The 23,236-nt window shown below is 45.9% G+C and overlaps 1 protein-coding gene and 1 long non-coding RNA gene across 9 annotated transcripts in view; one reads left to right on the top strand and one right to left on the bottom strand.

Annotated features, from left to right (window-relative positions):
- The window catches only part of MEGF11 (multiple EGF like domains 11), a 664,806-nt gene that overhangs the window by 128,003 nt on the left and 513,567 nt on the right, over nt 1–23,236 (bottom strand). The gene's annotated exons all lie outside the window — the stretch shown is intronic.
- Nucleotides 1–23,236, top strand: part of LOC134931833 (uncharacterized) — a 215,047-nt gene that overhangs the window by 99,489 nt on the left and 92,322 nt on the right. The window contains exon 3 of one of the 2 annotated variants that reach the window (XR_010179180.1): nt 8,495–9,815. The exons of the other annotated variant lie outside the window; for it this stretch is intronic. This is a non-coding gene — a long non-coding RNA (uncharacterized LOC134931833). Of the gene's footprint in view, nt 1–8,494; nt 9,816–23,236 lie in introns of those variants that run through there. 2 annotated transcript variants of the gene reach the window in all.

Raw genomic sequence — 23,236 nt, 5'->3', positions numbered from 1 at the left:
ATCAAGCTTTACTGTCAGAGTCCTGTATGGGGAAGACCTATATCAAGCCATCCCTGTTCCGACCCAACTGTGGTTCCTCTCCCCTACCATCGGGAGAACCCCCGAGTTCACAACACCCCCAACCTAGGTCAGTGACACTTAGTAAATAGACCCCTAAGCCTTAGAGAGTGATAAAGTACCAGCCAATCATCTCCTGTCATTTTTCAAACACACCCTGTAACATGACAGGTAGGAGCTGACTGGCTGGTACTTATCTGTCTCCATTTTATCTCTCTGTTCTCCGAGTCAATAGCCAAACCCGTTAAGGCTCTGCTGGACTCAGGGGCTGCAGGGAATTTTATTTCCCTTTCCTGTGCCCAGGATCTGGGTTGTCAGCTACGGTCGGTCGAACGATCTATTACGTTGACGGCTATCAATGGTACCCAAATTTCTAACGGTCTGATTTCAAGTTGTACAGTACCAATCAAACTGCAAGTGGGAGCTCTGCATCAAGAACACCTAGAGTTCCTAGTGATTCGGGAGATGCCCCACGATCTGGTTCTTGGCCTTCCTTGGCTTAAACTTCACAACCCTCACGTCGACTGGAGTTCGACACAAATAGCATCTTGGAGTTCTTTTTGTCATTCAAATTGTCTCACCCCAGTCTATCCGCTCCGTGTATCTTCCAGGTCAGATGAAGGGCTCATTCCGGAGGCCTATCGGAAGTTTTCTGACGTGTTCTCGGAGCAAGCGGCCGATCAGTTACCACCGCATAGACCCTGGGACTGCCCCATTGAGCTAATTCCGGGGAAAATGCCACCTCGGGGTCGCACTTATCCCTTATCATTGCCCGAGACCAAGACTATATCAAGTCTAATCTACAGAAAGGATTCATCGGCCCTCTACTTCTCCGGCGGGGGCGGGTTTCTTTTTTGTGAAGAAGAAGGACGGAGGGCTGAGACCATGTATTGACTATCGTGGTCTAAATGATGTCACCATTAAGAATAAGTATCCTTTGCCGCTCATTACGGAGATTTTTGATAGAGTTCACGGAGCCCGAGTTTTCACCAAGCTTTATTTAAGGGGAGCTTATAATTTGATACGTATCCGACAGGGGGACGAATGGAAGACGGCCTTCAATACGAGGGACGGGCATTAAGAGTATCTGGTAATGCCGTTTGGCCTCAGCAACGCCCCTGCCATCTTCCAGGGATTCATTAACGAAGTCTTTCGGGATATGCTATACCTAAGTGTAGTGGTATATTTGGATGACATTCTGATATTTTCTAAAAATCTCACAGAGCATAGAATACAGGTCAAAGGGGTACTTCTTCGATTGCGAGAGAATCATCTTTATGGCAAGATTTCCAAATGTACTTTTGAGGTTCCTTCTATTCCATTTCTTGGTTACATCATTTCGGGCACGGAGCTTCGTATGGATCCAGAGAAACTCACTGCCATCCGGGACTGGACTCAGCCTCTTTCCTTGAAAGCGGTACAACGATTTCTGGGCTTTGCAAATTACTACCGGAAATTCATAAAGGGATTCTCTACCATCGTGGCACCTATTACTGCCCTAACCAAGAAGGGTTCTGACCCAAGTCATTGGTCCTCCAAAGCTGTAGCAGCGTTCGCTCAGTTAAAGGCAGCCTTTATGGCCGCTCCAGTCCTTCAACAACCAAATTTTTCAAAACCATTCTTCTTGGAGGTTGATGCTTCCTCGGTAGGCATAGGTGCCGTGCTTTCGCAGTACGCTCCAGATGGGAAGTTACATCCATGTGGTTTCCATTCTCGCAAATTCTCTCCTGCGGAACAGAATTACACCATTGGAGACAAAGAGCTTTTGGCAATAAAATCTGCCTTGGAGGAATGGAGATATCTTTTGGAAGGTGCTAAACACCTAATTACAATTTTCACTGATCATAAGAATTTGCTGTACCTCAAGACGGCCCAGTGCTTGAATCCCCGTCAAGCTAGATGGGCGCTCTTCTTTACCCGGTTTTCGTTTGTTATTAAGTACCGGGCTGGTACTTTTAACACCAAGGCTGATGCTTTATCCCGTTCCTTAACAGCTTCGGATGAGGAGAATTCCGTTGAGAAGGCTTTGATTCTCAGTCCAGTTTCTATGTCAGCGGCTCCCACCGCTTTGGGTCCTCCTCCTGGGAGAATGTATGTGCCAGCTAAATTTCGACCAAGGTTGTTGCAGTGGGCTCATGTTTCCAAGTTTTCCGGTCATCCTGGAGTTCAAAAGATGTGGGAGTTTCTACGAAGGTCTTACTGGTGGGACACCATGAAGAAGGATATTCAAGATTATGTCAACTCATGTCCTCAGTGTGCTCAGCACAAAATTCCTCGTTTGCCTCCTGCGGGGTTATTGCATCCACTGTCCATTCCTCAGAGGCCTTGGACCCATATCTCTATGGACTTTGTCACCGAATTGCCTCTCTCCAAGGGTCACAATACTGTCTGGGTAATTATCGACCGTTTCTCTAAGATGGCACATTTTGTACCTTTGACTGGGTTACCATCAGCAACCAAGTTGGCTTTGTTATTTATCCGAGAACATTTCCGCCTGCACGGCTTACCTCAGGAAATTGTCTCTGATCGGAGGGTACAATTCACTGCAAGATTCTGGTGAGCTCTCTGTAAGGCCTTACAAATAAAACTCAAGTTTTCATCCGCTTACCATCCACAAACCAATGGGCAAACTGAACGCGTCAATCAAGATTTAGAGACTTTTCTCCGTGTTTATCTTTCTCCTTCGCAAGATGATTGGGTGGAACTGTTGCCATGGGCCGAGTTTGCCCATAATCATCTGTACCACTCTTCGACTGGTGAGTCCCCATTTTTCATTAATTATGGGTTCTGTGAGAGTACCATGAATCTCCAAGACAGAAGGGCTACTAAGGCGTTGATAGTTATGGTGTAAGCCTATTACCCTAACATTTCCTGGGGGCTCGTCCGGGATTCCCCTACATTCCTGCCGTCACTGACCAGACCAACCGCTGATGCCCAGGAACCAGCTGAAATAAATCTGTACAGTGGGGTAAGCAAAGACAAGTGCTTTGGCACCTTCTTACTCTCTTTCAGCTCTTCCTGAGGTATGGTGGGGCTCAGTGGGGACGGGTTAGCGGGATCCAAGAATCCAGTAACCTTCTGTCTTTAAAGTATAAGTTGTCTCGTTATCAGTGTATGACTGCATGATATGAGTGTGTTGTATGAGTGGTACATGAGATGTATATAAAAGGCTGGCGAAATTGATCAGAGGACCAAAGACTACCCCTTCCTGAATGCAACCTAAAGGCTTGTCCTGTCTTCTTGGGAATAGGTGCCCCTGGGTCCAAAGATCTTTTCTGCATATAGACCTTGGCTCTCATGAGAAAGAAGTGATACGTGGACATTCTTATGTAAGGTGTCCGGATACGTACCCGCGATTCCAGGTCAGGGTCCTTCACGTTTCCTCTAGGTGACCCTACGGGGCTCCTAAGGCTGGAGGGTGTCTTGTATGACATTTGTGTTATATGTCTAGATTGCCAGACTTATGTTAAAACTGCATTTGTTTTTTGCTTAAATGTTCAGTCTTTGCAGCATCAAAAATTGTAGGAATTGCAGATAGGTCTGTTGGTTGTATTTGGGTGAAAAACAGGGTGATGGGGGAAACAGTGGTCATTGTAGGAACACATCTCAGTAGAAAATATCTGTCACAAGTTGTAGGATAAGATTGGTGTAAGGTGATCACATACTATCCAGTAAGTTTTATTTCTGTATAGATACATAGTATGTGTCCTATGGTCCAGCTCTATATACCTGTTGCATCAGATATACATACATATATAGGAAACATTATTTTTTTAAGAGGATACCCTGAAGTTCAGAGTATCAGAAATAGTAGACGCACAGACTCTTTGAACATGAATGACTTATATGAGTGAATTCAGTAGAGAACTTATAAGGATGCACTATTGAAAGGTTTTCTCACTATATTAATGACGGAAGCTGTCAAATACCTTATAATAAAACCATCAGACATATTATGAGATCTACTGGGGTATTATATACTGAAGTTATGGGAATTCATTAAAATTCATAAGTAACTTAGTGAACTTATGAAAATGTAACTGGAGGGAGTATTCAGTGATTCTGATAAATAGTCATATTTGTATCAATCTGTAACAACTTCAGCTATTACTGAACAGATGGAATAATTACACTTATATTAATTTGTGACAACTGTAAACACTATTGAATAGCTGGTAGTTTAAGAAGTCTATAAAGATATATCTGTCATAGGTAGCAGGCTCTCACTTAGAGATAACATGAATGTGATCTATATAGTATGAACAACCTATATGTATGTATGTATGAGCTCAGTATAATGGAGGTAAATAATCACCAGGCAGACTACAATATATATTGACACAGTATATGTGGAACATTGAATAATTATTCTTGGTGTAATTATGGAACACTTAGGTGATGGTTGTTAATACCCTCTTTCCCCACACATAACGGTTCAATCAGAGATTGATATTTGGACTCTGATCTATAGTAATATATTCAAACTATTTGATGAATAAATACATGATACAGGTAGCGAGCCTTGATTTTTTTTTTTAAATTTCACTTTATTAACCACTTTATTCACTGAAAAGTATGTATGATAAATATATTATTGTTATATTATTTTTATTTCGTTATCAGACATTTTTTAATGTATTTATTAAAAGTTAATTTTTAATTATTCTACGTGCACCAACAAAGAGACATTCTTTTCTCTTCTACTGGTCAACTAATTTTGTCTCTGAATATCCAGTAGTAGATTCATAACTTATTGACGGATATTAGTCAGGATCTTTTCATAGATATGACAAAAGGAATTGTTAGCTGGTGCAGAGTGTTTCCAATTTCCCCATTCTTTCTATGATTCTAGATGGAGGGTACAGAAATTGGGATAATCACTTTAGTGTGTCTCTAAGCGCTGTTAGTCATATTATACTGTCTTTGATAACTTAGGCAGGGGGTACAAGGTGTTAGGAAAATACTGAATGGTGGAATAAGGGTCTAGTGATCTTAGTTGTGTGTATTGTACAGGAGTTGTAGTATTCCAAACAGAGGGAGATCCCATACCCACACTTACGGGGGATCCTGCTTCCAGGAACAACTCCAGGGGTGTACATTAGAGAATCACATAAAGGCACAACACGCACTGACCATATTAGTCAGAGAACACACTCATCATACCACAATTATCTAAAGAAATTACAAGGCATTATTTGGGTATCACTGATGTTAAATTTGCCCATGAATAAAAGCAGGGCAAATATTTTTGTCTTTACAAAATAATACAGGAGGTAATAGAAGTTGCAGTATATAAGGTAATTGAATCTAGAGAGAGGGGAATATAAGGACCTTGAAAGGGTCAGACTATACATAAAGTATCTGTGACCAGGAACTCATACGGGGGCACTAAGGTAACTGTGACCAGTAACCCATATGGGGGCACAGGGGAGCAAGGGTATGGCGGACCTAGCGCCCAAGACTCCCATTGAGATAGTCAGACAAAAGGAAGGTCCTGAAGCCATTAAGGGAATACAAAAAGTATTCAAAAGGGCAGGATTTTCCCCTCAGGGAACTCTAGATTTCAAGAGATGGGAAATATTTTTTAAGGGAACAGAATGTTTGGATAGAAAAGAAACATCAAGTAGAAATGTGGAAGAAAGTAGCTGCAGAATATCTGCCCAAAAAAGAACAAACATTTTTAGAAGACATAGCATGGGACATACAGATACCAGTACCAACACCAGTAGTAAACCCACCACCACCACCACAAGTGACACCATTGATTCAGGTACCACCATAATTTGTACCTAACACAGCACCAACTCTGACTACAACTGCAGCACCCTTACACTCACGAGAACCTAATGTGGTACTGAAGAAAAGAGATGGCAAGTGGTATACAGTTTCTTCAGAACCATACAATCCAATATATCCAGATCTGCAAAAGGAATTGAGACAGAGAAAGTGTCCACAATGTCACCAATGTATACCTGAAGGATATGAACATTGCCCCTTTTGTGACAATTGGGTACCCCCCAACGAACCACACTCTGACAATAGCCAGAACACACCCATAATCTCTAAGAACAACCCGTTTCTGGCAAATAGTCCCCAGACTATTGGGACAAGGATAATACATAGAAAAGAACAGTGTAAGAAAATGCAATCAGGGGACTTTAGTACACCATGTCCATGTAATACCTGTGCACCACATGTCCAGATGTTTTATCAGATGCAGCCACCACCATATCCTGAAGAGACTATCACGGCATACCCAGTATCTGTACAAATCACTAGAGACCTTAATGCCGCGGGACTAGCAGACAGGAACACCACAGACTATGGGCTGCATCAGACATGAATGACATAATTTCTAGAGCTCTATACCCACGCAAGTGTCCAAATGCATATTTGAATTATATGAAGAGAATAAATCTTGTTTGGACAGGATCTTGGATAGATATTCGAGAACTAAACTCAGTGTTATTGGGTTCATCAGCTGAAGCTGAAGTAAGAGGATATCCAGCAGGAGCAGCTGCAAACATAGTAGCCCCACTAGCAGAAGATGCACAAAGGACAAAGATAAGCGGGGAACAGTACATGCACAGATTAGAACACTGGTGTAACCAGCAAAGAAACAGAGTACCTGCATTTCCAGATGTTAAACAGAAGAGTGGACAGACTGTCAGACAGTACCATGATATGGTGCATCAAGGACATATAGATGGAGGATTTGATGTGGCCAATACCCAACATGAAAGGCTTTTGAAAACACATTTCTTAAATTATCTCTCAGAAGCCCTGAGAGGAGAATTGTTCCAGGTTAGACCAGAAGCCTCTACCTTAACCATGGAATCACTCCTACAAGTCTTAGAGGCCATAGAAGAAAGACAAGAAGAGAAGAAAAGAAAACAGAAAGAAAAGAGCTCTGTACCCAGAATAACTGTCCATGTATGCAAGAAACAGGAACAAGATCCAAGTAACAGATGTCCAGAAACACAGGAAAGAAGCCCCAAAGGAAAGTCTCTTCAGAAGAAGCGAAGACAAAGGGTTTGTGTTTCTTCAGCAATGAACAAGGACTTATGAGGAAGGAATGTTCCAAATACAAGACATGGGCTCAGAACAGGGCGGCCTCTGAAGCCAGCCCATAGGAAACAGGCGCTCCAGAACTGTACACTGTGGGACAAGAAGTCATTTTAGTATCTGTGCAGTTCCTCATCTCTGAAGACTGTCAAGTCAATTTATTTGGAACCAATGTGTTATCAGCCATTCAAGCCACAGTACAGTATACAAGTAAAAAAATAACATTATCCACAAGAACAAGCGACAAGCTTCAACAAGCTGTACTAGCTGCTACAATGTTGATGGAAGAACAGAAGCCACAAGGTGATCAATTTCCAGAATGGCTAGACCAGGTACCATAAACTCTGGTCCAAAGGAAAGACAGATGTTGGATTACTGACAGTACAACCTGTCCACCTGAAACTTAGAGAGAAGACTTCAGATATTGTGCTTAACCACCCCTAACAATACAGGTACTGCATGCAGTTACAGAAATTCTGAATCAAGCAAGAACCAAACATCTCTCAGCAGCTAGATTAACCAAATACGAAGTAGTGCTGTTGAGTCCTACGAATGTCACCATTTCACGTTGTACGGTATTGAATCCTGCTACATTGTTACCAGTAGAGGATTCAAAAGAGGGGAGAAAGTACACATTATCTGATGAACTATATGATGACAGAAGAAGATACAGCAAACTCTGGAAATACACAACAACAAAAAAAAAATTTCATCATGTTTGTTTTGAACTTATGAAATCAGAGATGTCTCCTCTTGATAATGTTATCGAACTGGTATTGGACAATGCAGATTTTACCCTGTTTATGGATGGATCCAAGTATTATCATGAATGGTCACCATGTACAGTTTATGCAGTAACAACAATGGATGAAGTCCTGGTTCAAGAACTCCAACCACACTTTTCTGCGCAAGAAGCTGAACTAAATGACTAAGAAACTAATGGAAGATGTGGTCTGCAGATATGGGGTTCCAGAAACAATTGATCGGACAGAGGAACTAATTTTATAGGAGAAATAATGCAACACATAATGCAGGATTTGGGTATCAGTTAGGCATTTCACACACACCCTCCACAGGTCAGAGGTGAGTGGCAGGGTAGAACACCTGAAACAGCACCCTTAAATTAAAAAAGATACAGGAAATAATGGCAGAAACAAAGAAAATATGGTTAGAGTGTCTACCTATAGCCCTATATTCAGAACACACCCAATAAGAAACACAAACTGACACCTGTTATTCCTGACAGCACCTAAGACAGGATGTTATTTTCCCCAGCAGATGTGACGTAATCATGGAGATATGACTACTTATGTTACCTTGTTAAGCAAACAAATGATTAATGTACACAATACAGTGTTTCCATCTCTTCCAGATCTTGTCTCCATTGTAGGATGATGTTCATTACAAACCAGGAGATTGGGTCTATACTAAGCGGCATGTCAAGAAAGCACTAGAACCACGCTTTGATGGTCCATTCCAGGGTCTGCTAATAACCCCTACAGCAGTCAAGCTTGAGCTAAAAGACACCTGAATACACGCCTCGTAAAGCTGGCTGTGAAGATCAAGTCACCATGAATCCTTTTTACGTGTTAATAACAATACTTAGTTCAGAGATATTAAAGAACAGGTGACACCAGGGGGCAAATGATGTTCTCAAAAGAGGTTCAAGGTATTATCAATGCCATTAACAAGACGATAAAACATGAACTACATCTAGAGAGAGTAAACTATTCAGCTCGTCACGTTCAGATGTAAACAATTATAGAAGCAGCAAAATTTGCAGAAATAGCAGCAGAATAAAAGGGAAAACGTACAGCATCATTGGTGGGATATATTTACAGGTAAATCTCCATCATTCTCTAAAGCATATAACATTCTGATACATCCAGTGATAGGGATAATAGTACTATTGATTCTGCTCATCCTTTGGAACTGTTATCTATCCTGTAGTTTCAGAAAAATGATTACTAGAAGTATGACCCCAGTAAAAGCGCTTGTTGTGAGCACAAAGGAAGAAACATGTAGCAAATGCAAAAGACCTAACATAGGAAACAGAAGTACATGTATGTATTGCTCACATCCCCTAATGGTTTAAGTAGAAATAGTATTGTCATAGTTTAATCGGAGTATGGGTTCCGAATGATCGGTTGACATCCATCCATATGTGGTTCTTATGATAACATATGAGGTGATATAAGGTATCAGAAGTGCTCAGGTTATTACTATTACAATATGTGTAAGGCAGGATAAGAGTAAGATTTTAATCAAAAGAGGGGTTTGTGAGAGTAATATTGATTAAAATGCTTTTGCTGTATTATTGTTTCACTATATTCTAAAGACTGTATATATGTCCCTTTACATATATTATAAGGTCATCGTTGCTTGTATTGTATGTGTGAGACAACAGGTGGTTTCCTTAAAATACTTTACAAGATAAGAATGTGAAGCCAAGAGACAGAGAATAACAGAAATAGAGATCTTCAGCAATCGCTCATTCTTTGACAAGACAGACTCCAGGAATACTTTGGGACTGTCTTCTGAATATTACCTTCTATGTCACTGAAACTTGTAATATATATATGATTAGCTAACTTTATACTTCACTGTGATTGGAGGGCATGAAAAAGCCCAGTTCTCTTTTGGTATAAATAAAGGCTCTCTCTGTCACAGGACAGAGCAGTGTTATACTGGCATTGTGTCTAGTGTGACTTCTTGCTCTCCGACCGGCTGTATCCAGAACCATGAATCTCCAAGACAGAAGGGCTACTAAGGCGTTGATAGTTATGGTGTAAGCCTATTACCCTAACATTTCCATCCTCAAAGTTCCTGAATTACCCATTTGTCCTCCGGAGGCTGTTCCTGCTGCAGCCTCTACTCTTCGGCACTTCAGCCAAATTTGGAGTCGAGTTCATGCTAATCTCAAGAGAATTTCCGGCCGCAATAAGTTCTTTGCGGATAGGAAGCGACGAGCAGCTCCCCAATACAAGGTTGGTGACAGGGTATGGCTTTCCACCCGCAACCTCCGGTTAAGGGTGCCCACTATGAAGTTCGCCCCAAAGTTTACTGGTCCTTACCCCGTGTTACAAGTCCTGAACCTGGTTGTCTGCAAATTGGAATGGCCTTCCCACCTCCGGATACCAAACTCCTTTCACGTCTCTCTCCTTCGCCCCCTTGTTTTAAACCGGTTCCATTTAAAGTCCCCGAGGCCAACCTCTGCAGAGTCTGAAGATGGAACGGACTTTGAAATCAAAGCTATTCTTGACTCTCGTTATCTTCACAAGAATCTACAGTATTTGGTGGAGTGGAAAGGTTTTGGCCCCGAGGAGAGGAGCTGGGTCAAGGTTACTGAATTTATGGCTCCCCGACTGGTGCGGATTTTCCATTCCAGACATCCAACAAAACCTGGAAAGTGTCCGGAAGCCACTCCTGGAGGAGGGGGTACTGTCACACGCCATAGGCGGCGTTCACCGCGCTTACCCCTGCGTACCTGCTGGTCTGTGTTGCGGCCTCCGCCTTCGGTGGTCCACGGGCTCCGGCGTCTGGCTGGCGCGGCCCCCGACGGTTCCCCGGGGCAGGGGCGCCGCCATGACACCCGGCATCACGTGGGCGGGGAGCAGGTGACGTAATCAGACTGTTCCGCCAATCCAGCGGAGGCGGGAGATTCAAAGGCAGACGCCGGGCAGCGCCTCGGCGCCTGAGTATCGTCTTTTCCCCTGAAGTGGATGCCAGTACTTCTGTCCTCGGCGGATCTCTCTGCAGCATACCCCAGTGTCTCCGGCATTTCCAGGTGTCAGTTGTTGCACAGCTTCCAGCGTTCCCAGCCGCTGCTGGGTTCCACTGCGCTCTAGTCACCAGTGCTTCTTGGAGTCAGCGTGGGCTGCAGGTTAAACGTCGCTCTCAAGTTATACAAGTCCTCAGTGTCTTTAACCCTCGCTCTCAAGTTATACAAGTCCTCAGTGTCTTTAACCCTCGCTCTCCAGTTATACAAATCCTCAGTGTCTTTAGCCACCGCTCTCAAGTTCTTCAAATCATCAGTGTCTTTAACCACCGCTCTCAAGTTCTTCAAATCATCAGTGTCTTTAACCACCGCTCTCAAGTTCTTCAAATCATCAGTGTCTTTAACCACCGCTCTCAAGTTCTTCAAATCATCAGTGTCTTTAACCACCGCTCTCAAGTTCTTCAAATCATCAGTGTCTTTAAACACCGCTCTCAAGTTCTTCAAATCATCAGTGTCTTTAACCACCGCTCTCAAGTTCTTCAAATCATCAGTGTCTTTAACCACCGCTCTCAAGTTCTTCAAATCATCAGTGTCTTTAACCACCGCTCAAGTTCTTCAAATTATCAGTCTTAACCACCGCTCTCAAGTTCTTCAAATCATCAGTGTCTTTTAACCACCGCTCTCAAGTTCTTCAAATCATCAGTGTCTTTAACCACCGCTCTCAAGTTCTTCAAATCATCAGTGTCTTTAACCACCGCTCTCAAGTTCTTCAAATCATCAGTGTCTTTAACCACCGCTCTCAAGTTCTTCAAATTATCAGAGTCTTAACCACCGCTCTCAAGTTCTTCAAATCATCAGTGTCTTTTAACCACCGCCCTCAAGTTCTTCAGTCACCAGTATCTTTTGCCATCACTCACAAGTACTTCCTGGACATTTCTCCATACGCTCCTTCTCTGTAATGTGACATTGTGTTGCTCTCTTCCTGCAATAAAGTCCTTTAATATTTTCACCAAGCTTTACTGTCAGAGTCCTGTATGAGGAAGACCTATATCAAGCCATCCCTGTTCCGACCCAACTGTGGTTCCTCTCCCCTACCATCGGGAGAACCCCCGAGTTCACAACACCCCCAACCTAGGTCAGTGACACTTAGTAAATAGACCCCTAAGCCTTAGAGAGTGATAAAGTACCAGCCAATCATCTCCTGTCATTTTTCAAACACACCCTGTAACATGACAGGTAGGAGCTGACTGGCTGGTACTTATCTGTCTCCATTTTATCTGTCTCCAAGGCTTAGAACATCACCCTCTATAATGGAGTCCTGACATACAGAGAAATAGTTAAGTATCCGGGAACAGTGAGATAAATGGAGACAATGTTATGTGATCGGATGGGATGTTGTAAGGTGAATTTAAGCTGATAATTATTAAGGAAAAGGCCCCAAACAGTTAAGTATCTAACACTCAGTGAGTTGTGGCAGTGGATATAAAAATATCAGAGCAAGTAAATATTGCCACGGTGCAGGTACGGCTGCCCTGAAAAGCACACGTCCCTGCAATACTTACCACAGATGTTTCTGCCACTGATTAGTGGCAGCGGAATATTACACTGTTGGGACTGACCTGAACGTATTTGCGCACATGTGTGCAGGGCTGGGGAATCCCTCATCGCAACCTTGACCTCCTTCCCATAGAAAGGAGTGGGGCTCAGGGAAGCACTGAAGATGGCGTAGGTTCCGGCAGGCAAATTACAAAAATGTTCAGTTTTTGGAGTTTGCTGAATACTAGGCAGCTCTATCAGGCTCCTAATAAGACAGGTGTATGTATATAATGAATGTATATGCATTAAGAAGTTGATGCATATCGTGAAATGGTTTCCATACAATGCACCATTGTTTTGTGAATTGCATTGTATGGTTCCTGTGCCTATAATAACCATGCCTATCAATGGTTAATGCTGCATATTAGTGAAACTGCATGTAGAGCACATTGATTGTGTACACTAGGGCAGATATGCTGTGTCTATGCATTGCATGGGGCCTGATTCATAGCTGTATGATAATGCAGCCGCAGATGTGATTTTTGACTCAGAGGATGCTAATGTGACAGATGCCGGGATTTGTAATGAGGTGCCCACCAGAGCCCTCACAGGTGCCCGCAATTGTGTACATATTTGCAGCACCGATGCAGATCCAGGAAGCATCGACTCCCTGTGTAACTCTATGAGCACTCAGCATGGCCGCCACAACTGGGATGTGTTTCCTGCATACATGATCACAGTCACCGAAAAATGGTCCTGACACTCCCACTCTCTGATACGTCTCACAAAACGTTCACTTGCGAATGTATCCTCACTGCAAGTGCAATCGCAATTCAATTGCCACGTGTGCGCATTGCTGCAGTGACGCATGCGCAGTCCACCGGGTGCAAACCATGGTGTCTGCACATGGTTACATTTCTGGTATACTGCATACCTCCCAACTGTCTCGCTTTCAGCGGGACACTCGCACTATTCGGACCCCGTCTCGCTGTCCCACCCGCTGGCAGCAGTGTCCCGCGGGCGCGGGGGCAGTTGGGGGAGCCTTTGGTCACCCGCTGCTCTGCAAAGCAGCCGGTGATCACTGAATACATGCTGTTTGCACGGCATGTATTCGGTGCTAGGAGGGGAGCGGGTGCTGCCCAGCTGCTCGGGGAGCGCTGGGCACGCCCCCAAAAGGCAGGAAAGTGGTCCGTTTGGAAGAGGTCACGCCCACTCAAGTGAGGCCACACCCTCTTTTCGGGTCCCACTTTACTCAGCGCAGAAGTTGGGAGGTATGATACTGTGAACAACATGGAGCTGTTGTGAATCAAAACAGCAGTGACCATGTTTACAACGAATTCCAGATTAATCTCATACTGTAACTCGTCTTTGCAACACAGTGTGAGACACTCCCACACAACACAACAGGCACAGAGTGACTCACACAATCCATAGCCTCCCCTACACCACATGACATCATCTTACTAATGTTGTATGGGATACATCCATGTATACGCAGGCCGGCGACAGAGGGGGACAAAGGGGACTGCTGTATGGGGCCCCAAGGTAAAAGGGGGCCCCAATTATCAGTGGCAATAAAAAAGTGTTGCAGCACCTAAAAATGTTTTTGTAACTGATTCTCCGCGGTGGCTCAGCTGTTCTATATGCAGCAGCCGCTGCGGAGCTCAGTGCCCTCCCAGTGCTTCTTTCTATTTTAATGTAGCATCTAGTTTCCCTTCGTGGAGAGGACCTTTCCCATAAGCCCCTGGGTCCATGTCACAAACAATTTGTAATAGTAACCTGTGGCGAGCAAAGCGGAGTGAGACACCGAGCCCGAAGCGTGGCGAGCGAAGCGAGCCCACGTGGGTCCAATGCTGCAGAGAATTTTTTTTTTACCCCAAACGAACGGAGAACAGAGAAAACATGTAGGTGCTGTAAGGGCGGAAGTTCTCTCCTGCCCTCTCGTTTTGTCACTTCCAGGTCCTGAGCACGAAGGTAACATAGACACAACCCTATTTTCTCATTCGTGCTCAGAGGTGTAGCTAGGTGCCATGGTGCCTGGAGCAAGGACATGTTTCGGTACCCCCTCTCCTGTACTGAATTGGGGGCATGTTACATTTGAAAATAAAAAATATTGAAAAATCCAAAATTGGCGACAGGGTCAGTTATAGACCATGTGGTCCTCAAGGTGAAAGTTTTTCCTGGATACCCATCATGTTTAAAACAGGGACAGTGCGCGCCAAAGAAGCACCACAGAAGAGCCGCTTATACATGTTACCCTGCAGCTTCTAATGCAGAGAGTGGTGCTGCTGCAGCATCAATGTAGAGAGAGGTGCTGCAAAAGCAGCTAGGGCAGAGAGTGGTGCTGCAGCATCAATGTAGAGAGAGGTGCTGCAAAAGCAGCTAGGGCAGAGAGTGGTGCTGCAGCATCAATGTAGAGAGAGGTGCTGCAAAAGCAGCTAGGGCAGAGAGTGGTGCTGCAGCATTAATGTAGAGAGAGGTGCTGCAAAAGCAGCTAGGGCAGAGAGTGGTGCTGCAGCATCAATGTAGAGGAAGGTGCTGTTGCAACTGGTGCAGAGAGGGGTGCTGCAACAGCTGAGCAGAGAGAGATGCTGCAGTAGCTGGGACAAAGGGGGTAATTCCAAGTTGATCGCAGCAGGATTTTTTATAGCAATTGGGCAAAACCATGTGCACTGCAGGGGAGGCAGATATAACATGTGCAGAAAGAGTTAGATTTGGGTGGGCTATTTTATTTCTGTGCAGGGTAAATACTGGCTGCTTTATTTTTACACTGCAAATTAGATTGCAGATTGAACACACCACACCCAAATCTAACTCTCTCTGCACATGTTATATCTGCCTCCCCTGCAGTGCACATGGGCCCTCATTCCGAGTTGTTCGTTTGCAAGCTGCTTTTAGCAGCTTTGCACACGTTAAGCCGCCGCCTACTGGCAGTGAATCTTAGCATCTTAAAATTGCGAACGAAAGATTCGCAATATTGCGATAAGACATCTCTGTGCAGTTTCTGAGTAACTCGAGACTTACTCGGCATCTGCGATCAGTTCAGTGCTTGTCGTTCCTGGTTTGACGTCACAAACACACCCAGCGTTCGCCCAGACACTCCTCCGTTTCTCCGGCCACTCCCGCGTTTTTCCCAGAAACGGTAGCGTTTTTTCACACACTCCCATAAAACGGTCACTTTCCGCCCAGAAACACCCACTTCCTGTCAATCACATTACGATCACCAGAACGATGAAAAAGCCGTGAGTAAAATTCCTAACTGCATAGCAAATTTACTTGGCAGTGCGAACATTGCGCATGCGCACTAAGCGGAAAAACGCTGCGATGCGAAGAAATTTACAGAGCGAACAACTCGGAATGACCCCCATGGTTTTGCCCAATTGCTAACTAAATTCCTGCTGCGATCAACTTGGAATTACCCCCCAAGAGAGGTGCTGTAGCAGCTGGGGCAGAAAGAAGTGCTGCAGCAGCCAGGACAGAGAGTGGTGCTGCCGGACAGAAGTAACCCTGCTGCACAGCTACAAGCAGACAGTGAGACATATAAAGAAGGTGCGCAGAGTTCCGGCATGTGCTGGCTGTGATTGTCTCCTGTTGTCTACTCTGACCTGCCCTGGTCCCTACCTAGTCTCAAAGTCCGAGTCAGTGTGCACCCCTCTGCTTCTACTCCTCCTGCTCTGCCTGTACAGCGGCCCGTGCTATAGCGGGCAGAAGGAGGGGGTGAGCAGGTGGTGGTGCGCCCTCTAACTTTTCCGGCGCCCGGAGCTCGCGCTGCACTAGAGCCACCCTCGCTACACCCCTGTTCGTGCTTACTGCTGCGGTGATGAGAGACAGTGGGGTCAGAGGAGCATGTGCTGAGCCTGGATTGGTGGAGTCCAGCACATGCTAATCTGACCCTAGCAGTGGGCGGGGCTACAGTGGCTCGTTCATAATCTTCTATCTTAGGGGTGGGCAAAATACGGCCCGCGGGCCGGATGCGGCCCGCAAACCGATCCTGCCCGGCCCACTGCCTCCCACCAGCAAGCAATGACAAGCGGCCCGACCAGCTGAGCTGCTTGCCATTGCTCTGCACTGCAGTACCTCCAAGATGCCAGCGGCGCCTCTCTCCCCTGCTGCTGCGTTGTAGCAGCCTCCTCCTCCCGCCTCCAGACTCCCCAGTGACAACGGCTGTGTTCAGCCGAAAAGGGGGCGGGGCTACGTGCTGATGAAGGGGCGGGGCTACACGGGACCTCAGGGGGCGGAGCTACATGGGACAAGAGCCAGAATGCTGCAGATCCATCCTTCCTGCCACTGCCAGCCAGATCAGTAAGTTAATGGGAAAAGTGAGTGAGAGAAAGTGTGTGTGTGTGTGTGTGTGTGTGTGTGTGTGTGTGTGTGTGTGTGTGTGTGTATATATATATATATATATATATATATGTGAGAGTGTGTGTGTGTGTATTTGTGTTTGCGGACAGTGGCGTCAGACTGTTTTTAGGTTGGGGGAGAGATCATTAGCTCTCGCTGTACCAAACCCTCCTGTGTTCTGTCACCGTGTCACCCCCCCGTGTTCTGTCACTGTGTCACCCCCCCCCCCGTGTACTGTCACCGTGTTACCCCCCCGTGTTCTGTCACTGTGTCACCCCCCCGTGTTCTGTCACCGCGTCACCCCCCCGTGTTCTGTCACTGTGTCACACCCACCGTGTTCTGTCACCGTGTCACCCCCCCGTGTTCTGTCACGTGTCACCCCCGTGTTCTGTCACCGTGTCACACCCCCGTGTTCTGTCACCGTGTCACACCCCCCAGTGTTCTGTCACTGTGTTACTCCCCCCGTGTTCTGTCACTGTGTCACACCCCCGTGTTCTGTCACGGTGTCACCCCCCCGTGTTCTGTCACGGTGTCACACCCACGTGTTCTGTCACGGTGTCACCCCCCGTGTTCTGTCACCGTGTCACACCCCCGTGTTCTGTCACCGTGTCACCCCCCCGTGTTCTGTCACTGTGTCACACCCCCTGTGTTCTGTCACTGTGTCACCCCCCCCCGTGTTCTATCACTGTGTCACACCCCGTGTTCTGTCACTGTCACCCCCCGTGTTCTGTCACTGTGTCACACCCCACCCCGTGTTCTGTCACCGTGTCACACCCCCCGTGTTCTGTCACTGTGTCACACACCCCCGTGTGCTGTCACCGTGTCACCCCCACCGTGTTATGTCACTGTGTCACCCCCCCATGTTCTGTCACTGTGTCACACCCCCCGTGTACTGTCACCGTGTCACCCCCATGGTGTTCTGTCACTGTCAACCCCACCATGTTCTGTCACCGTGTCGCCCAGAGGCGTCACCGGGTGTGGTGACACCCGGAGCGCACTCTGTACTATTACACCCCCCCACTCAAGCAGTGTGGTGCCCAAAAAGGGTGTGTGGCTTAATCTAAAAGGGGCATGGCCTGGTGGGTCTTTTCTCTTTCGCTCCGGGGGCATGTCCAGCTTCCCCGAAGATTCTGGCTGCCCCCGGAGACTGGACTGTGTGTGTGCCGACTCTTATCTGTGACCCCTCGTGTTCTGTCACTGTGTCACACTCCCCGTGTCCTATCACTGTGTCACACCTTTCCCCAGGGGCCATAAGACACTGGATAATTTGCTTGCTGCGCAATAATTATCCTAAATAAAATGTTAATGTGTAAAAGGGGACTCTACCTTCCGTACTGTGTAAAAGGGAGCTTACCTGCTGTAATGTGTGTAAGTGGCGCAATTTGAATAATGGAGACTATTGTGCAGCCTAATACGAATCTGTATTATTTTTTGTCCACACTCCTTCCACATGAAGCCACGTCCCTATATTTTTGGCAAGTGGGGGGAGCTGCTATTTTGTGTGTGGCCCTCGGATACTGACAGGAAATGTCAAGTGGCCCCTCAGCTGAAATAATTGCCCACCCCTGTTCTATCCTCAGTATTCTGTGACTGTCTGGCCTCAAGAAGAGGAGCTGTTGCCGGTGTTTACTCATCAAGATATGAGATACAGTATGTCACTTGAGATACAGTACTTCACTGTGTGTGTGTGTTTAAAGCACATAAAGAAAATCAAACCAAGCAATTCTTAAATTTAGTAATTAGGTCATATCCTGTAACGCAGTGATATACTGTAGTCTGTGCACCTTACATATACTTAATGTAAACTAGTTTACACACACACAAAATAAGAAAAACACCCAAATGATTGAACAATGTCTTATAACTAAAAAAAGTTTTATATACTGTATATAAAATCTAAGTATAAATCGGTAGTATACACTTTGTCAATTATATTGATAGGGGCCCCAACATTTTTTTTACTTGTCATTGGACGGCAATGGGCCGTAGCTGATATTATCGTGAGTGCTGGGCTTCATTGCAGTTTTGTGTTTGTTTGTTTGTTTGTGTGTGTATATATTTATATATATACATATATATATATATATAAACACACACTTATATATAATTATATATGTGCGCATGTATATTTATGTACTGTATATGTATATGTGTGTGTAACACACACACACACACACACACACACACACACACACACACACACACACACACACACACACACACACACACACACACATATATATCTATCTTGAGTATCCCTTATCCAAAATCACACATTTTTCACATTTTTGGTTCCCCTACTGAGATAATGACACATATAAATATATATTATATTATATTATATATCTACATATACGCATAATATATAATATATATGTCATTATGTCAGTAGGAGACCCAAAAAATAAGATTTTAAACCTACCGGTAAATCTATTTCTCCTAGTCCGTAGAGGATACTGGGGACTCCGTAAGGACCATGGTGTATAGACGGGCTCCGCAGGAGATAGGGCACCTAAAAAGAACTTTGACTATGGGTGTGCACTGGCTCCTCCCTCTATGCCCCTCCTCCAGACCTCAGTTAGAGAACTGTGCCCAGAGGAGATGGACAATACAAGGCAGGATTTAGCAATCCAAGGGCAAGAATCATACCAGCCCACACCAATCATACCATGTAACCTGGAACATACATAACCAGTTAACAGTATGAACAAACAACAGTAACGGCCCAAGACCGATGTCAACTGTAACATAACCCTTATGTAAGCAACAACTACATACAAGTCTTGCAGAGTTTCGGCACTGGGACGGGCGCCCAGCATCCTCTACGGACTAGGAGAAATAGATTTACCGGTAGGTTTAAAATCTTATTTTCTCTTACGTCCTAGAGGATGCTGGGGACTCTGTAAGGACCATGGGGTTTATACCAAAGCATCCAATCAGCCGGGAGAGTGCGTATGACTCTGCAGCACCGACTGAGCAAACGCTAGGTCCTCATCAGCCAGGGTATCAAACTTGTAGAATTTAGCAAAAGTGTTTGACCCCGACCAAGTCGCCGCTCGGCAAAGTTGTAATGCCGAGACGCCTCGGGCAGCCGCCCAAGAAGAGCCCACCTTCCTAGTGGAATGGGCCTTAACCGAATTTGGTACCGGCAATTCAGCCGTAGAGTGAGCCTGCTGAATCGTATTACAGATCCAGCGAGCAATAGTCTGCTTCGAAGCAGGAGCGCCAATCTTATTGGCCGCATACAGGACAAACAGAGCCTCTGTTTTCCTAATTCTAGCCGTCCTGGCTACATACATTTTTAAGGCCCTGACTACGTCCAGGGATCTGGAATCCTCCAGGTCACTTGTAGCCACAGGCACCACAATAGGTTGATTCATATGGAACAAAGAAACCACCTTAGGCAAAAATTGCGGACGTGTCCTCAATTCAGCTCGATCCACATGAAAAATCAAGTAGGGGCTTTTGTGTGACAAAGCCGCCAATTCTGACACTCGCCTTGCTGATGCTAAGGCCAATAACATGACCACCTTCCAGGTAAGAAATTTCAACTCAACCTTGTTAAGTGGTTCAAACCAGTGTGATTTTAGGAACTGCAACACCACGTTCAGGTCCCATGGTGCCACTGGAGGCACAAAAGGGGGCTGGATGTGCAGCACTCCCTTTACAAACGTCTGGACTTCTGGAAGAGAAGCCAATTCCTTTTGAAAGAAAATCGAGAGGGCCGAAATCTGTACCTTAACAGAGCCTAATTTCAGGCCCATATTCACTCCTGTCTGTAGGAAGTGGAGAAGACGACCCAGATGAAAATCTTCCGTAGGTGCATTCTTGGTCTTACACCAAGACACATACTTTCGCCAGATACGGTGATAATGTTTTATCGTCACCTCCTTCCTAGCCTTTATTAAAGTAGGGATGACCTCTTCCGGAATCCCCTTTTTCGCTAGGATTCGGCGTTCAACCGCCATGCCGTCAAACGTAACCGCGGTAAGTCTTGAAATACACAGGGCCCCTGCTGCAACAGGTCTTCCCTCAGAGGAAGAGACCAGGGATCTCCTGTGAGCATCTCTTGTAGATCCGAGTACTAGGCCCTTCGAGGCCAGTCTGGGACAACGAGTATCGTCTGTACTCTTCTTCGTCTTATGATCCTCAACACTTTTGTGATGAGAGGAAGAGGAGGAAACACGTAGACCGATTTGAACACCCACGGTGTTACCAGAGCGTCTACTGCTACTGCCTGAGGGTCCCGAGACCTGGCGCAATACCTCCGAAGTTTTTTGTTGAGGCGTGACGCCATCATGTCTATTTGAAGAGTTCCCCAAAGACGTGTAACGTCTGCAAAGACTTCTTAATGAAGTCCCCACTCTCCTGGATGGAGATCGTGTCTGCTGAGGAAGTCTGCTTCCCAGTTGTCCACTCCCGGAATGAAGACAGCTGACAGAGCGCTTACATGATTTTCCACCCAGCAAAGGATCCTTGTAGCTTCCGCCATTGCGATTCTGCTTCTTGTCCCGCCTTGGCGGTTCACATGAGCCACTGCTGTGACATTGTCTGATTGAATCAGAACCGGTAGGTTTCGAAGAAAACTCTCCGCTTGTCGAAGGCCGTTGTAAATGGCCCTGAGTTCCAACACATTGATGTGTAGACAGGACTCCTGGTCTGACCAAAGACCCTGAAAATTTTTTCCCTGTGTGACCGCTCCCCATCCTCGGAGGCTCGCGTCCGTGGTAACCAGGATCCAATCCTGAATTCCGAACCTGCGACCCTCTAGGAGGTGAGCACTTTGCAACCACCACAGGAGGGACACTCTGGTCCCTGGGGACAGAGTTATTTTCCGATATAAGTGCAGAAGGGACCCGGACCACTTGTCCAGAAGGTCCCATTGAAAAGTTCTTGCATGGAACCCTCCGAAGGTAATGGCCTCGTAGGCCGCCACCATTTTCCCCAGAACTCGAGTGCATTGGTGAACTGACACCCTTTTCGGTTTTAGCAGGTCTCTGACCATGTTCTGGATGTCTTGGGCTTTCTCTATTGGGAGGAAGACCTTCATTTGTTCCGTATCCAGTATCATACCTAGGAACGGTAGTCGAGTTGTCGGAATCAACTGTGACTTTGGTAGATTTAAAATCCAACCATGTTGCTGGAGCACTCTCAGAGAGAGCGCCACACTGCTCAGCAATTTCTCCCTTGATCTCGCTTTTATCAGGAGATCGTCCAAGTATGGGATAATTGTGACTCTATGCTTGCGCAGGACCACCATCATTTCCGCCATTATCTTGGTGAAAATCCTCGGGGCCGTGGAGAGTCCAAACGGCAACGTCTGAAATTGGTAATGACAATCCTGTACAGCGAATCTCAGGTATTCCTGATGGGGGGCATATATGGGGACATGAAGGTACGCATCCTTTATGTCCAGAGACACCATAAACTCCCCCTCCTCCATGTTGGCTATTATCGCTGTGAGAGATTCCATTTTGAATTTGAATCTTTATATGTACAGGTTTAGGGATTTCAGATTCAAAATAGGTCTGACCGAACCGTCCGGTTTCGGGACCACAAATAGGGTTGAGTAGTAACCTTTTCCCTGCTGGTGCAGGGGAACCTTGATTATCACTTGCTGTATACACAGCGTTTGAATTGCAGCTAACACTACATCCCTTTCCGATGTGGAAGCTGGTAGGGCCGATTTGAAAAATCGTCGCGGGGGCACCTCCTCGAATTCCAATTTGCAACCCTGGGAAACTATTTCCAACACCCAGGGATTCAGGTCCGAACTGACCCAGGCCTGACTGAAAAGTCGAAGACGTGCCCCCACCGGTACGGACTCCCTCAGGGGAGCCCCAGCGTCATGCTGTGGGTTTTGGGGTAGCCGGGGAGCACTTTTGTTCCTGGGCACCTGCCGAAGCAGGTGCTCTCTTGCCTCTGCCCTTACCTCTGGCGAGGAAAGAGGATCCCCGACCTCTTTTGGACTTGTGCGACCGAAAGGACTGCATCTGATAGGGTGTTACTTTCTTTTGCTGTTGGGGAATATATGGTAAAAAATTAGATTTACCTGCTGTAGCTGTGGAAACCAGGTCCGTCAGCCCATCTCCAAACAATACATCACCCTTATAGGGTAGTACTTCCATATGTTTTTTGGAATCCGCATCACCCGTCCATTGGCGAGTCCATAAGGATCTTCTCGCTGAGACAGACATGGCATTGGCCCTAGAAGCTAGCAATCCAATGTCCCTTTGAGCATCCCTCATAAATAAGACTGCGTCTTTAATATGGGCTAGAGTTAGGAATATAGTATCCTTATCCATATTATCAAATTGATCTGTCAGCTCATCTTTCCAAGCTGCAATTGCGCTACACACCCATGCCGACGCAATTGTCGGTCTTAGCACAGCCCCCGTGTGAGAATAAATAAGATTTTACTCACCGGTAAATCTATTTCTCGTAGTCCGTAGTGGATGCTGGGGACTCCGTAAGGACCATGGGGAATAGACAGGCTCCGCAGGAGACTGGACACTCTAA

Source organism: Pseudophryne corroboree, chromosome 6 (assembly GCF_028390025.1).
Source record: "Pseudophryne corroboree isolate aPseCor3 chromosome 6, aPseCor3.hap2, whole genome shotgun sequence".
NCBI classification, from domain to species: Eukaryota; Metazoa; Chordata; class Amphibia; order Anura; family Myobatrachidae; genus Pseudophryne; species Pseudophryne corroboree.
The sequence above is the reverse complement of the archived record's forward strand: the minus strand, read 5'-3'. Positions and strand labels throughout refer to the sequence as shown.